This window comes from Eptatretus burgeri, chromosome 2 (assembly GCF_056783735.1).
Source record: "Eptatretus burgeri isolate ZD-2024b chromosome 2, Ebu_testis_v1, whole genome shotgun sequence".
In the NCBI taxonomy this organism is placed as follows: Eukaryota; Metazoa; Chordata; class Myxini; order Myxiniformes; family Myxinidae; genus Eptatretus; species Eptatretus burgeri.
In genome coordinates this window covers 104,038,476-104,053,475 of record NC_140962.1, presented here as the reverse complement: position 1 = coordinate 104,053,475, position 15,000 = coordinate 104,038,476, and the positions used below count along the sequence as shown (strand labels likewise).

General features: G+C 47.8%; 1 long non-coding RNA gene across 3 annotated transcripts in view; it reads right to left on the bottom strand.

Moving 5' to 3' along the window:
• The window catches only part of LOC147032718 (uncharacterized), a 142,286-nt gene that overhangs the window by 65,243 nt on the left and 62,043 nt on the right, over window positions 1-15,000 (bottom strand). Inside the window, exons 2-3 of one of the 3 annotated variants that reach the window (XR_015055318.1) lie at window positions 3,855-3,986; window positions 3,173-3,600 (exon numbers count right to left, since the gene is read on the bottom strand). The exons of 1 other annotated variant lie outside the window; for it this stretch is intronic. This is a non-coding gene — a long non-coding RNA (uncharacterized LOC147032718). Of the gene's footprint in view, window positions 1-428; window positions 1,162-3,172; window positions 3,601-3,854; window positions 3,987-15,000 lie in introns of those variants that run through there. One more of the 3 variants, XR_015055319.1, reaches the window with a different exon arrangement.

The window sequence follows — 15,000 nt, the reverse complement described above, 5'->3', positions numbered from 1 at the left end:
GGTACAACTCCGCTAAGCACCAATGTTATCTCGATTAGATCTTAAATAGGGCGGCCGAGCGTTTTAACCGCTGGTGCGTGCCAACTATTTTTGGTCAAATCTGTGGTAATTACCTCCCAGTCTATCTCGGTTCAGACAATGCTAGACCAATGGAAGGAAAGGACAAACATGGACAGGTTGGAAATGGCCAAATGATTTATTTATAATAAAATAAATAAATAAAAAATAACTTTTTATTTTCTGAGGTAAATAAGTGAATAAATTCCAAAGCAATCGAAATGAACAGTTAATCAGGCAAAATCAAGCAAAATGACAGGAAAGAGACAGAGAGCAGATGCTTATCGGGGGTCGACTTACTTACAACTAAACACAGACAAGGGTACCAGCAGATCATTCGGGGGGGGGGGGAGAAGAATCGTCTCACTCACCAGAGAGAAGTCGTCCATGAAGTGAAAACGTCCTGAAATGTGTGTGTGTGTCTTGTTCAACGCCAGCACCCAGCCTTGCCATGTGCCCACTCGGCAACAGCCTTGAATGCCAGTCGACATCTGGGGGGCACGGAGATCGCGTCGCGGGTTTAGACCCTGGTGCTGCGACATGGGCAGCTCCTCATACTTCACGAAACTGGTGACGTCCAGTGGCCCACACGGTCCGTCGGTGACTGACCCGCGCCTCACTCATTGGTGACCGACCTGTGCCTCACTCGTTGTCGGCGCTGCTCACACCCACACACGCACCACACGCTCGCTTGCTCGCACGCTTCCTCTCTTGCTCGCTACTTTCCTCGCGTGCTTCAACTCTCGCTTTGTTTTTCGCTTCCTCTCTGGCTTTCTTTCTCTTTCCTGTATGGACCTCCAATTATTTTTATATCTGTGGCTCATCTCGATGGGCGCAGAGTCCCCTCCAAGCTCACCCCGCCCCACCCGCACACCATTATCACGACAACCCGTGCACTCGAAAAAGGGCGGGCACCAGCGCTCGCGAAAGAAATGTGTGTAAATGTGTCTGTCGTAAAGAAGAAAAAAAAAAAGCTTTCCATAAGAGAGGGGATCTATTCTTTACCCTTATCAATGCATCACATTTAAAATCCCATTAGACATGGGGATGGGGCTAATGTGAACATGCATTTCAGGAAATAACTGTCTGAGGACCTGAATGTGTGAATGCATTCATCAGACCGGATTCTGAAATCCATAACACTATATATGTGTGTGTGTGTATATGTATATATACATATATATATATATATATATATATATATATATATATATATATATATATATATATATATATATATGTAAACCAATAAATAACATTCATCAGATGTCTGTCTCTGTCTGTCTGTTTGTTCACGGCTTTTTGCAAGGACCACTGGACTGACAACCACCAAATTTAACACTCTGCCACATCCGATTCAGGCATTGTCCGAAGGGTATTTTCATTCACCACCTGAGCCTTTAAAGACAATTTTTCTGGATTTTTCATTTATTTGCAATCTCATTGGTTAACAGATATCACGTGACATATAACACGGCCAAAGGCTGGCGACCGAATTATTCGAGCTGTCTTCCACCCATTGGCTCACTGCACAGCTGACCTGACTCCACGCACAATTGGAACCTAACTAAATAAATAATACATTCACCATTTTCGTGCTGCGGCAAGCCAAAGCTATATGCTATGGTAAGTGGTGTACAGTACATTCCTATTCGCAATCGCCACGCCATGCCCGTCCCTTGAAGATGTATATATCTAATAAATATAACTAAAAATAAGACTCATCAGATGTTTATCTGTCTGTCTGTCTGTTTGCGTTTTTTGCAAGGACCACTGGACCAACAACCACCAAATTTGGCACACAGACCAAGTCCAACCGGGGCTTGTCCTCAGTGTATTTTCATCCACAACCTCAGCCTTTAAAGACCCCAAAGAACCATAAGACCTTTTTTTACCACGCTTGAGAGAAGATTTTCTACATGCTTGGGAGATAAGCCCCCTTAAGACCCTGAAGACCCAAAGACCCATAACACCTTTAAGACCATTGAATACCCTGAACACAATTAAGACACTTTGAAACCCCGAATACCCCAAAGACTCTTTGGACCCCAAAGACGGTTAAAATCCCTAAGACTCTTAAAGACTCCTAAGATCCCCCCTTAAGACTTCGAAGGCCCATAAGAATTGTACTGTACGACCCCAAAGACCTTAAAGACACTTAAGACCTCAGAGACACTTAAGACCCCAAGACCCTTGAAGACCCTTAAGACCCCTTTATCCACGACTGTTCTGGCTCTCCTGCCCCTACACAGTTTTGCCCCCAACCCCCACCCCATCAGTTCTCCTGCCCCCTATCCGCCTGCTCCATTCTCGGCCCTGCTGGCTCTCCTGCTTCTCTAACTTCTCAGTACCCCCCCCCCCCCTTCCACTTGGACAACGCTGGGTAACCCTGCTGGTGTAAAATATTTCTCAAGTGTGCTCTTTAGATTGCAGCTAAAATGCATGTCTACCTTTATATGTCACAGTTATGGGGTTGGAATGGCTGGAGCAACATAAGTTTGCATTACTTTGAGATGAAGCCGGACGTGTCACACCAGGCAAATATTTCATCTCAGTAAAAGGTTAGGATTTTTGACGCAGGGGAAGTTGAAATACGAACAGAAATCTGCTGCATTTTTCACGACATCATTTTGGCAAATGTTGTTCAACTGAAATAAAGCCTGCACTGACCTTTATTGGGAGCTTAAACACTGTTTCCATTTCCCTCCTGACCTTTTCAAGCTCCTGTCAGGCATTATTCAAGGGACCAACTAGGCCTTTCCTGCAACGTCCTTACATAATTCAATAATAAACTCATAAATACCTAACGGTGGATTTATATAATGTGAAAATGAGGCTGAATGATGCGGAATGAATCATCCTGTCCAGCCCGAGTGCTGACTTGGCCCTCACTGAGCTTGGACCATGTGTGATTCCACTGTGGTTTATGACCAGATGTTTCTTCACTGTGCAACACACAGTGTTTACAACTGTTTCCCTGGAGATCTTGAGTTGCTTTGTACAATTCCACACAACAGCAGTAAACAATAATCGTCAAGTATCCTGGCTTTATTGTTTACAGTATTATCAAACCCAAACCTCATATGTCCAAATTATTGAGTTTTAAAGCAGCCAATCAAGGAAATTTCATGCACTCAAGCTTACAGGAAATATGAGGAGTTTATTTGGTTCATTATACCTATAGCTATATGCCATATGCACAACCCAAATAGGTTTCTCTCTTTGATAATATTTCTGTTCTAATAAACCTGAAAGCCGTTTTCACTTTAACCAAAGCAAACATTATATCCACATTCCATTAAAATTAACTTACAAACCCATTTTAATATCTCACCTGGAAATTCAGTTAGGGCAGGAGAACACAACAGCCTTCTCTTTTCAAAAGAAAAACTTAGGTCTTTCACTTTTCAACCAAAACACAGCAGACATTTTTTGCTTTACCTCCTCACCCAAAGGACAGCATACTCAAAGGTGCAGTATCCTGTTCTGCCAATGCACCACGATAGTAGTTTCAGTTGAATTTGGCCTCACAAAGGAGTAAATCTAGGATTTGGGGTAAGATGAGGACAGAGCAGGACAGGGGGGTACACAATATTTCAAGGCAAAGACAGAGTTAGAGACTCCAAATTAGTTTTGGATACACGAGGCTCGTGGAAGAACTAGAAATTAAGTTTTTAAGGAACAAAGTTCTGAAGTAATGGGGTTCATTCAAGGTAATAAATAAGCCTGGTATTGGCTTAACGGTTAAGGTGGCTGGCTTAACATCTTTGGGTACCGAGTTAGAGCCCCTGTCATACCGTTGAAATAACACCAGGTGGGTTGACTCAGCCTACCATCATCCTGAGGTCAGCAAATCGAGTACCAGCTTACTGGTAACAGGGGTACTGCATCAGTGGCACAGCTACGTTCCCAGCAATGATGCAACCAGACTGCATTTGAAACAATGACAAGACAATAAATCATATAGGATTAGTACGGGACCTGCAAACAAGCTTAATGCAAGCATCTCTCTGGCAACTGATCCCTTTTCAAAATGTTCCACCATGGGACAGTCCACACAAGGCACCAACGGTACAGTACATAAACAGATTTTCTATCCTGGCTGAAGGAAGTAACCCTGACATAAATCATCATATTTACTCCCCAATCTATTAAAGCCCCTAATCTATATGACATTTTGGGATTATGTTATTCTGAATGTTTTGTTTCTGAAAATATAACGTTTTGGCCACATCACCATTCTGCATCCCGACTGCGCACTCATTAACCACATGACCTAATACACCAACATAATGTATTAATCATTGCCTTCATATTCCAGAACGTCGGGATATTTGGTGAAGTTGTGGTCTGAACACTTGCTGAATGATGCTGTGATTGGAAGATTAAATTCCATATATTGCCTTGGATTGTACATTATTTACAACAGTCGTCATCATTAAAGTAAAAAGTGCACTCTCATAATGTCATGTATCAAGAAGGACAAATACTAGACAAATTAAAATATATATTTTTGATATCGACATTAGTTCATGCATCAAACCTCAAAGAACATTGGACTTTTATTAATTTCGTACACACGAGGGAGGTAGATTATGCAACAACAATATACTTCCGATACATTTATGGACATCCTGTTTATATATATATATATATATATATATATATATATATATATATATATATATATATATATATATATATATATATATATATATATATATATATATATGTTTGAAAAACAGACCCACTCACATCTCTTACCTGTAAATGAAGGAAATAACCAATTAGCTCTCACCTCATCAATTAACCCCAGGTATCTAGGATTATATAAATAAATCGACTCCTCCCATGCTGTTCGGTTTAAACAGTACACTTCCTGTACATTGAGGGACATCCTACCCAAGGTTTAACCAGCAATGGGCTTACCTTGAATGCCATTGCAATAGGGGTCTGTTCATCAATCACTAACATCCCGTTCCATTATACAAAGCTGGCCTCTAAGGACAGGTGGCAAGAAAGAAGCCATTACTGAAAAAGACTCATCGAAAGCTCGAATGGAGTTTGTGATAAAGCATCTTAATGATGCCGCAGGTGAGTGGAGAAAAGTTTTGTGATCACTTGAGACAAAAATTGAACTTTTTGCTCTAAATTCAAAGTGTTTCATGTAGCGCAAGTCCAACAATTCACATCACCCAGTCAACACCATCCATACTGTTAGGCATTGTGGTGGCAGCATCATGTTATGGAGCTGCTTTTCATCAGCAGGGACTGGCAAACTTGTCTGGATAGAAGAGAAAATGAACAGTGCAAAGTACTGGAGAACCCTTGATAAAAACATGCTTGAGTCAGCCATGAATGTGTCAAGGCCAAATATTAGACCCAATTGAACATTTATGTCGAGACTTGAAGATTTCAGTCCATCAAGAGTCCCCATCAAACTTGGCAGAACTAGAGCAATTTTCACGTGAAGAATGGGTAAAGATTTCACCATCTCACTGTGTAAAGCTGGTAGACACCATACCCACAAAGACTCACAGCAGTCATTACTGCAAAATGTACTTCCACCAACTACTGACCTTGGGGGCTGAATACTTTCACAACCAGTGATTTGTGATTTGTACATGTTTTTTTCAGGTATTCCTGACATACAACCTCCTTCAACAAAAAACGGTGTTGAGTTTAATCTCTTTAGTTATTATTAAAAAAGTTCATTTGGAAAAAAAATTTTCTACATAATATGTAATTCATCTAAATTTGGCATTATTGGTAGTGGGTGAATACTTTTGCAGGCCACTGTATATATATGTACAATGTACATATATATATATATATATATATATATATATATATATATATATATATATATATATATATATATATACTGAACAAAAATATAAACGCACCAAGCGATTGTTACTATTTTACCTCGAACTCATTAATACTAAATCTTCACAATAATTTGGTTATACAATCCATGACAATTGAGCATTAAATTTCAGAGTTCCTTGAGAATTCTCGCAACAGTCTTTGCGCTACAACAGCCGACACAACCGAGGTGTCACTGTCAGAGTTCACACAGTCAGTAGCGGGTGTGTCCACCGTTGGCGTCGCGCAGAGCGGTGCATCTCCGGCGCATGGACATCACCAGATTATCGATGGTGGCCTGAGGGATGTTTTCCCATTCCTCCTGGAGAGCCACACGGAGCTGGCGGACGTTCTCTGGGACTGCGTAACGTTGTCGTACGCGTCGATCAAGAACGTCCCAAAGGTGCTCGAAGGGCGACATGTCGGGAGAATATGGAGGCCAGTCGAGGACATCAATGTCCTCCTCACCGAGGAAGTCCATGCAGATCCTGGCAACATGAGGGCGAGCATTGTCGTGCTGAAACGTCACATGGTGAAGGCGCACAAACGGCACGATGATGGGTCTGAGTATCTCGTCCCTGTACCGCTGCCCGTTCAAGTTGCCTTCAATGAAATGAAGCCGAGTGCGCTCTCCATGGCATATGCCTGCCCACACCATAACACTGGCACCACCGTGTGACACCCGACGAAGGACATTGGCGTCAGTGTAGCGCTCCCCAGCCCGACGCCAGACGCGGAGTCTGCCATCAGCCCGATACAGCTGGAACCACGACTCATCGGTGAACAGCACTCTCCTCCATCGTGCGAGGGTCCAGCGCAAGTGAACATTGGCCCAGTTCAGTCGGGTCTGACGCCGGACTGCAGTGAGGTCGAGTCCCCGGTGTGGTCAGCGGGCTCGGAGGTTGGCCTCCCTCAAGCGGTTACGCACCGTCTGGGCTGAAATGCGCCTGTTATGCAGCCCGACAGTCTCATCGGCAGTCCTCGTGGCCGGTCGGAGGTATATATATATATATATATATATATATATATATATATATATACATATATATATACATATATACATATATATATATATATATATACATATATATATATATATTATATATGTGTATACATATATATATATATATATATACACAAATATATATACATATATATATATATATATGTATACACATATACATAGATATATATATATATACACACATATACATCGATATATATATATATATATATATATATATATATATATATATATGTATATATATATATATATATATATATATATATATATATATATATATATATATATATATATATATATATATATATATATATATATATATATATATATATATATATATCAGTGTGTACACTCTGGTTAAAAACCCCATTGCCATCTCTCCTAAACACTTCCATGCCTCCACTGGTATATCATCTGGGCCAACCGACTTTCCACTCTTCATCCTCTTCATCGCAGTCCTCACTTCATCCTTACTGATCCACCCCACTTCCTGATTCACTATCTCCACCTCTTCCAACCTTCTCTCTCATTTTCTTCATTCATCAGGTCCTCAAAGTACTCCATCCACCTTCTCAACACAGTCTCCTCGCTCGTCAGCACATTCCCATTTGCGTCCTTTATCACCCTAACCTGCAGCACATCCTTCCCAGCTCGGTCCCTCTGTCTTGCCAATCGGTACAAATCCTTTTCCCCTTCTTTTGTATCCAACTTCTCATGCAGCTCGCCATATGCCTTTTCCTTCGCCTTAGCCACATCTCTCTTTGCCTTGCGCCGCCACTCCTTGGACTGCTGCCTACTTTCTTAATCTCTCTGACTATCCCACTTCTTTTTTGCCAACCCCTTCTTCCTTATACTTTCGTGTACTTCCTCGTTCCACCACCAAGTCTCCTTATCTTCCTTCCTCTGTCCAGATGTCACACCAAGTATCTTCATTGCTCTCTCCCTCACCACTTCTGCTGTGGTTGCCCAATCATCCCACCCCTCTTTACCATCATCCAACACCTGTCTCAACTCCTCCCTATATATATATATATATATATATATATATATATATATATATATATATATATATATATATATATATATATATATATATATATATATATATATATATATATATATATATATATATATATTGTTGCGGATTCGCGCCCGCCGGCGTGCAAACGGCCACGTAACTCGAATCGCGGCACGTCGCCCACCGGACGGACAATCCAGTCGTGACCCTCTCGGACTAACGCCGAGAACCAGTCACGGGTGGACCTTTCGGTCTCACCGCGATCGAGCCAATCGGCCCCCGCGTGGGATAGGGTTGCTCGCCAAATTCGACCTACCTAAGTACCCACACGGAGGGTAGACCGGGCGATCGCACCTCGCCGCAGGTCGACTTCGGACACGGGCCACTTAAGCGACCCGTTCCGTACTATCGGGATAACCGAGCAGTGTTATTCGTCGGCCTCGACGGTTCGATTAATTATCGGGCGTCTTAGCCCACGACCAACCCTTTACGTGAAGCAAGATGGGGATTCAATGAAAGAAATGACGAAGCGAAGCGGGAAAACAGTTCAACAATAAGCACATTTATTTCGCGATGAACGGAAAGCACACATTTACAATTCCACCAAAAGCACATGTAAAAGAAGAAGACAAAAAGCAAATGCAACAATGCAGATCTATCCGACTACCGGGCACTCGGCAACACTTATACAATTTTACTTCACAGATGGCGCCGACAACACACATTCCCAAAGCAAAAGAAAAGAGAACCACCCTCCAGGATGAGGGGGTAGGCGGGCCTGGGGCCGAGACCGTGTCGGGCCTACCCGTCTGATGATGAGACGCGGAGCTGCGGTGGTGCCTCAACTCCGCGGGCCTCGCGGACAGTGTCTGGTAGGGGGTGGGAAGGGGGCCCCCTTTGTCGCACTATCTGAGCGCGGGGGGAAACAGGAGGGGGTTGCTGATGCTCGGGGAAAGGAGGATTTCACAAAATCCCGGGTCCCGCAACGAGCGTCTCCACCACGACCTCGGTCGCACCGCCGGCCTTTTCCTCCGCAGTTCCCCGAATCCGACGCGAGCACCCCCTCGTCCGCCTTCGCCGCCGCCGCCTCTCCACAGCTCCGTCCTCTTCACTCCGACTCCGCGAACTCCCAACTGCGAACTCCCAACTGCACTCTGAACTCCTTCTGCGAACTCTGAACTGCTTCTCAACTTCCAACTCTTCCTCCGCTTCCAACTCAACTGAACCCGACTGACGAACGCAGTCGTTTTTATAAGCCCCGTGGCTTCGCTCTCTCATCTTTGACCCTCTGCCTCCGACCTTTCACCTCGCTCCCCATTGGCCCGAGGAAAAGTGGGCGTGAATGCTTTTTGATCCATGAATTTGCATATAGCGACCGCCCTCCAACGCCCTGGAGGCGGGGCCAAATCGCCCCTCGCTCACCGATTGGACGGAACAAAAGTGGGCGTGAGTCGTTTTTGATCCGTTTTTCTTCAGAAAGTCCGCGATGCTTTTGAACACGCTCCTCGGTGCGCGCCCCGCACGAGTCCAGCATCGGTGCCCACGAGTGGCGCGAGATGACGGTGATGCGATGGTGGCGAGTTGTGACGGTAAAGGTCGTGGCGGTTGTGGTGAAGCGGCGTTGTGGTTGGTGGTTGTTGTTGTGATGGCTGTTGAGACGTGGTTGGTGGTGGTAATAATGGCGGCTGGTCCAAAATAAAGATAGTAAAAGAAAAACGGCTATCCTGAAGAGTCGCAGCCCTCATGAATGACATTTATTCCCACTAGACAACGGGTTTGGGCCTAACTACACATGTACTTACCGAGATATCTCACCTAAGGGACCTGAATGGTGGTTTGTGAATTTGGTAACCACAACACTACCCCCTCCCCTTTTTACAGACTCGTCCCGAGTCGTCAAATTTTCGTGTGCCATCATGTGTAGTTTTCCCCTAGTACATTTTACCTACGGATCCCTGAGTGCGACATTCATGGTATTCGTGTCCCCAAAATAAATAACCTGAGGGCTGCGTAACTACCTAAACAAACTCACTCACACGGACGACTTAAATAAAATTGCCGGCGCAAGGACAGACATGCCGGGGGCGCACTCATATTTACAGTACATCTTAACCTTAACTTACAAATTTTACACTAAACCATGGCCCAGGATCACTGAGCTCTGCAAAAAGAAAGCAGTTAACAGGGAGCCAGGCAGCTCGCATGCAGTCTCTGGCTCAAAACAATGCAGGTGACAGGGAACGTGGCTGGCTGCTCACACGCAGTCCAAGGCCTTCCCTTTTGAACTGAACGCAGTGAACCACAACGGTGCATGGGCTGCACAAACGTAGTCTCCGTGCCAGCTCAAGTGGCACACGCAATGAACACAACGAATGGATGGATGAATGGATGGACGCAAATACGGTGCACGGGCTGCCACTGCAGGCCCGTGTTGTAGCTGCCAACAGGGCAGTTCTTGCAGCTTGCAAACTGTTGCCTTGCGGATCCTGGCGCACATGGAAATGAACAGGGGGGGGGGTAAAGCAAAATTGAACGGGGCTGGTGAACGTGGGCAGTGGGCATGGCATGGCAAAGGTCGCAGGCAAACACAGCCCGCAGAAGAAGGCCGCTGCAGGCAAACACAGCCGGCAGATGAACTGGCCGGCACAGGCCTTGAAGAAAAACAGCCAGCCGGCAGATGAAGTGGGCCGGCACAGGCCTTGAAGAAAAAGCAGCCAGCCGGCAGATGAAGTGGGCTGGCACAGGCCTTGCAGCAACACAGCCAGCAGATGAAGCTGGCCAGCTTTTGCCGTTCAGTGGAGGTTGGTGGAGGGAGTGCGGTGGTGCTGGCCACTTGGAAGGCGGGCTCGGACCTACCTACCTGTCTCCCTCCCAACCTATCGCCTTTGCCTGTCACTGTACATACCCATTCCCTTAATTTGTCAAACCCCAATTTAGCCCCAACTTATTTTTTTTGTTGTTTTTATTTTTACTTCCCCACTATAAATCGTCCCCTAACCCCCTTTATTGTCTTTGTTCGGCTAACCTATTCTGTCACCTAGCCTACTCCCAACCCCTACGTTCCCTTCCCGGAGGGGAATAAGGGAGAGCTTGCGTCCTGTGTCGAGGCCCAACGAAGCCTCAGAATGGCCTCCCCAGAGTTCGGCGATCTTAACACCAAGTGGGTCCAGCGGCCCACAACGACAGCGAGGGGATGGATGGTGCGGAGGGGTACATCTCCTAATCTACCCTATCCATTTAACTGTTAAACTACCCCGGGGCTTTCAACAAGCGCCTCTCGCTTACCGATTGGTTCTAACAACCCAGATTCCCGTCGCCTGTGTTGGTGTCCTCACAATTTCGGGCCTCGCCCCCCAATTTTCTCTCCGTGCCCTCACACGGTCTCATGGCTGGGACACGTGGCTCCCTTTGGCAGGCACGACCCTCTGCCGAATCTCCCGCTATGGCACCCCCGGGCACTACACTGCCTCCGAGCCTACCAGCTCCCTAACACCGGGGAGTGCCCCCCATGGCACCTCCCCTGAAACGCACACGTGGCAGGCTGGCTTCCCAGGCCCCTTTCCGAGGGTCACCCTTGCCCACAACACTGCCCACGCGGCTAATGACGCCCCGGGCCCCCGCACCAAGCAGGCGCACCCGTGCCCACTACGCTATCCCGGCCCCCCCATGGGCCCTTGGCCTACCACGGCCGACGAGCCTGGTGCCCGGGGTACCCACTCAGCGATACTCACCTTTCGCAGCCACGCTCCCAAGCCCGTCAACAGGGCTCCTGCACCCCTCCAAATGAGTCTCGAGCCTACTTTCCCACCAACAGCAAAACGACCTCCATTTTTCAATTTGACTAACCCAGCTAACTCACTCTACACTGACCCCGGGGTCCCTTGGGCGGGAGTCACTCCTCCCCCCAATCACTCATCGCACCATGCATTCCCCATTCACTCCATACACACAGACCCGCTGGCCTCACTCACTCACCAAGCACATGCTTCCACTTCACTCACCAACTCTTCAACACACACACCACTGAACTCTGCCATCCTCCTAACTACATCCCCTAACTAACTCGTGCTCCCACGTCGTCCCTTACACTAGTAGCACGTTCCTTTTAACACTACGTAGCTAAACTACGTCCCCTCTACACATTCACAGGTCTGTCACTGTCTCCTAATCTCTTTAATCAATTTCCCCACCTAATTCTGGCTACAATCCCTCTAACTAATCCATTCCACGGACTCCATGAGGACTTACCCCTGCCCCATGAAGTCGGTCTAGCTAAGCTAACCCTTCCCCCTAACTAGTTTCCATCCTGTGCCCAGGGTCAAGGGGGTCTTCCACCCCTTGCCCAGGAATCCTGTGCACCCGAAAGTGAGGCTTGTTTTTTTTTTCTTTTTTTTTTTTCATGCGCAGCACCTGCGCGGCAACTCGCGCACTTTGCACCTGCCCGTGACGTCATGCAGCTGCACGTGTTCCTCGTCCCTCCTTGGACGGTACCATCCGGCAGAGATACCCCTCCTGCCGGATTCCAACCCCACGTGCAGCCATGGCGTCACCGTGCGCATAAAAAAAACACAAGCCCCACGTCTCGAGGGGTTCCCCACGCGAACACATGTGCTTTGCCCGTTGGAGCTTAACACACACGATCGCGTGGAGAACCCGTCCGGTCCAAATCCATTTACCTGCCTAAACTTTGTCCGTCCGCGGGATCGGCAAATCCACCGCTGGCGTTTCCGGACCGGGACTTCACTCTCGCAAGCGAGCACGTGGTGGTCTCGTGCGTTGTACAGCACGGACCGCGTGCTCGCGGCTGGGTGAACCCGGCACGGTCCCCGAAATAGCGACAGCCGCTACTCGGCTTTCTTTCATCACATGTCTCCGTCGTCGCCATTCGACCCACGCACACCTGCGTGTTACGACGCACACACTCCACTCCATCACATTCACACCGGGAGACGCGGCTGCGTGCTCCCGCATGCCAACCGACATCTCCCTCACACACCGCTCTCTCACACACACGGTCTCCCCCGCATACGGCCGTTCACTCACGCGTGCCTCACTACTCACACAAACCACACTACTCACACACGCGGGGGCACTCAACCGCTGTGCCTCATCCATACTGGCCGTTTCACTCACACACACGGCCTCACTCACACACGGTGCCTCACCCACACACGCGGGGACAACCACACTGGGGATTCGTGTCCCCACAAGGGTCTCCGGGGCCTCTATACCCCCCAAGCTCTCCGTGCACCTGTCCACAGCACTCCTCCCCTCGACCTCGCAAAGCACGACCGAACTCACCTGGTCGTGACTCGCCTCAAGGGGGCATACTCCCTCCCCTCGTTCCTGGAGGAGGCCATCCAACTGCTCGCACCGGGTCTCCACCCGCTCCGCGAGCTCACCCCCATTATCCTCCACTACCTCCGTGTGTGTGTGTGTGTGTGTGCGTCACTTACCCCGTCTTCATCGTGTTGTCTCTCCTCTATTTTTTCTGTCTCCCGTGTCTCTATACATTTATAAGTTTCTGTCGTCGTCACCTCGTGTCTCGTCTCACACGTTTTGGTCTCCCCATTTAATTTTTCCCTTTTGGTCACCGTCGATTCCTCTGTCACGACCCTCGCCCAACACGCCCCCCGAATTATTTTTTTACCCGCCTCCACCGCGGGCCTGTCAGCCGTTGCACCCCCACCCAGCTCGTTTGCTCCCACACGTGGAGTCGCCATTCCCAGCTCCCTGGTCACGGCCTTCATGCCCGCCTGCAGGCATCGGCCCATGTTCTGCGTCTCACCCCGTAGTTCTTTCATTTCTTTTTTCATTTGCTTGCCCATGCTTTTCATTTCGTTTATAAATTCATTTGCGTTTGCATCCATCTTTTCGTTCATTTGTTGTGTATTCGCATCCATCTTTTCGTTCATGCCTTTCATTTCGTTTGTATTTGCATCCATCCTTGCTGTCATTGCCGCCAGCATGGCGATTAGCTGGGCCATGTCGGGTACGCTTGGGTGAGCCGTTTCGGCAGGGGTTGGGGAAGGGTTTTGGTGGAGAGGGGGAGGGGAGGTGTCATACACCGCGGCCGCTGCCGCACCTATTTCGGGCTCTGGGTTCAGTTGGACGAGTTCATGTTCCTGCACGGGCATTCCATCCTGGGCCATGGATCCTACACATTCCACATCCATTTCTAATACCCCCGGCTCCCGCTCGCCTTGAGACGCCATCTTGCTTCTCTTAAAGGGTTAATTTCGCTCGCTCGTAATTTGGAGGGAATCGGGGGTCGCTTCTCTCACCCCTGGACCGATTCCTGTGAATTTAGCCGGAGACAGGAGAGCCCGTTTTCCTGTTCTCCGATACCAGTGCCGCGAGGAGGGCGATGAATTTGTATCGCACGACCTGACACCAGTGTTGCGGATTCGCGCCCGCCGGCGTGCTGACGGCCACGTAACTCGAATCGCGGCACGTCGCCCACCGGACGGACAATCCAGTCGTGACCCTCTCGGACTAACGCCGGGAACCAGTCACGGGTGGACCTTTCGGTCTCACCGCGATCGAGCCAATCAGCCCCCGCGTGGGATAGTGTTGCTCGCCAAATTCGACCTACCTAAGTACCCACGCAGAGGGTAGACCGGGCGATCGCACCTCGCAGGTCGACTTCGGACACGGGCCACTTAAGCGACCCGTTCCGTACTATCGGGATAACCGAGCGGTGTTATCGTCGGCCTCGACGGTTCGATTAATTATCGGGCGTATTCAGCCCACTACCAACCCTTTACGTGAAGCAAGATGAGGATTCAATGAAAGAAATGACGAAGCGAAGCGGGAAACAGTTCAACACAAAGCACATTTATTCGCGATGAACGGAAAGCACACATATTCAATTCCACCAAAAGCACATAGAAAAGGAAAACACAATGCAATTTACACAAAAAGCAAATGCGACAATGCAGATCTAATACCGATTACGCGAGCACACGGCAACACTTATACAATTTTACTTCACAGACGGCGCCGCCAACACATACCCAAAACCAAGGAAAAG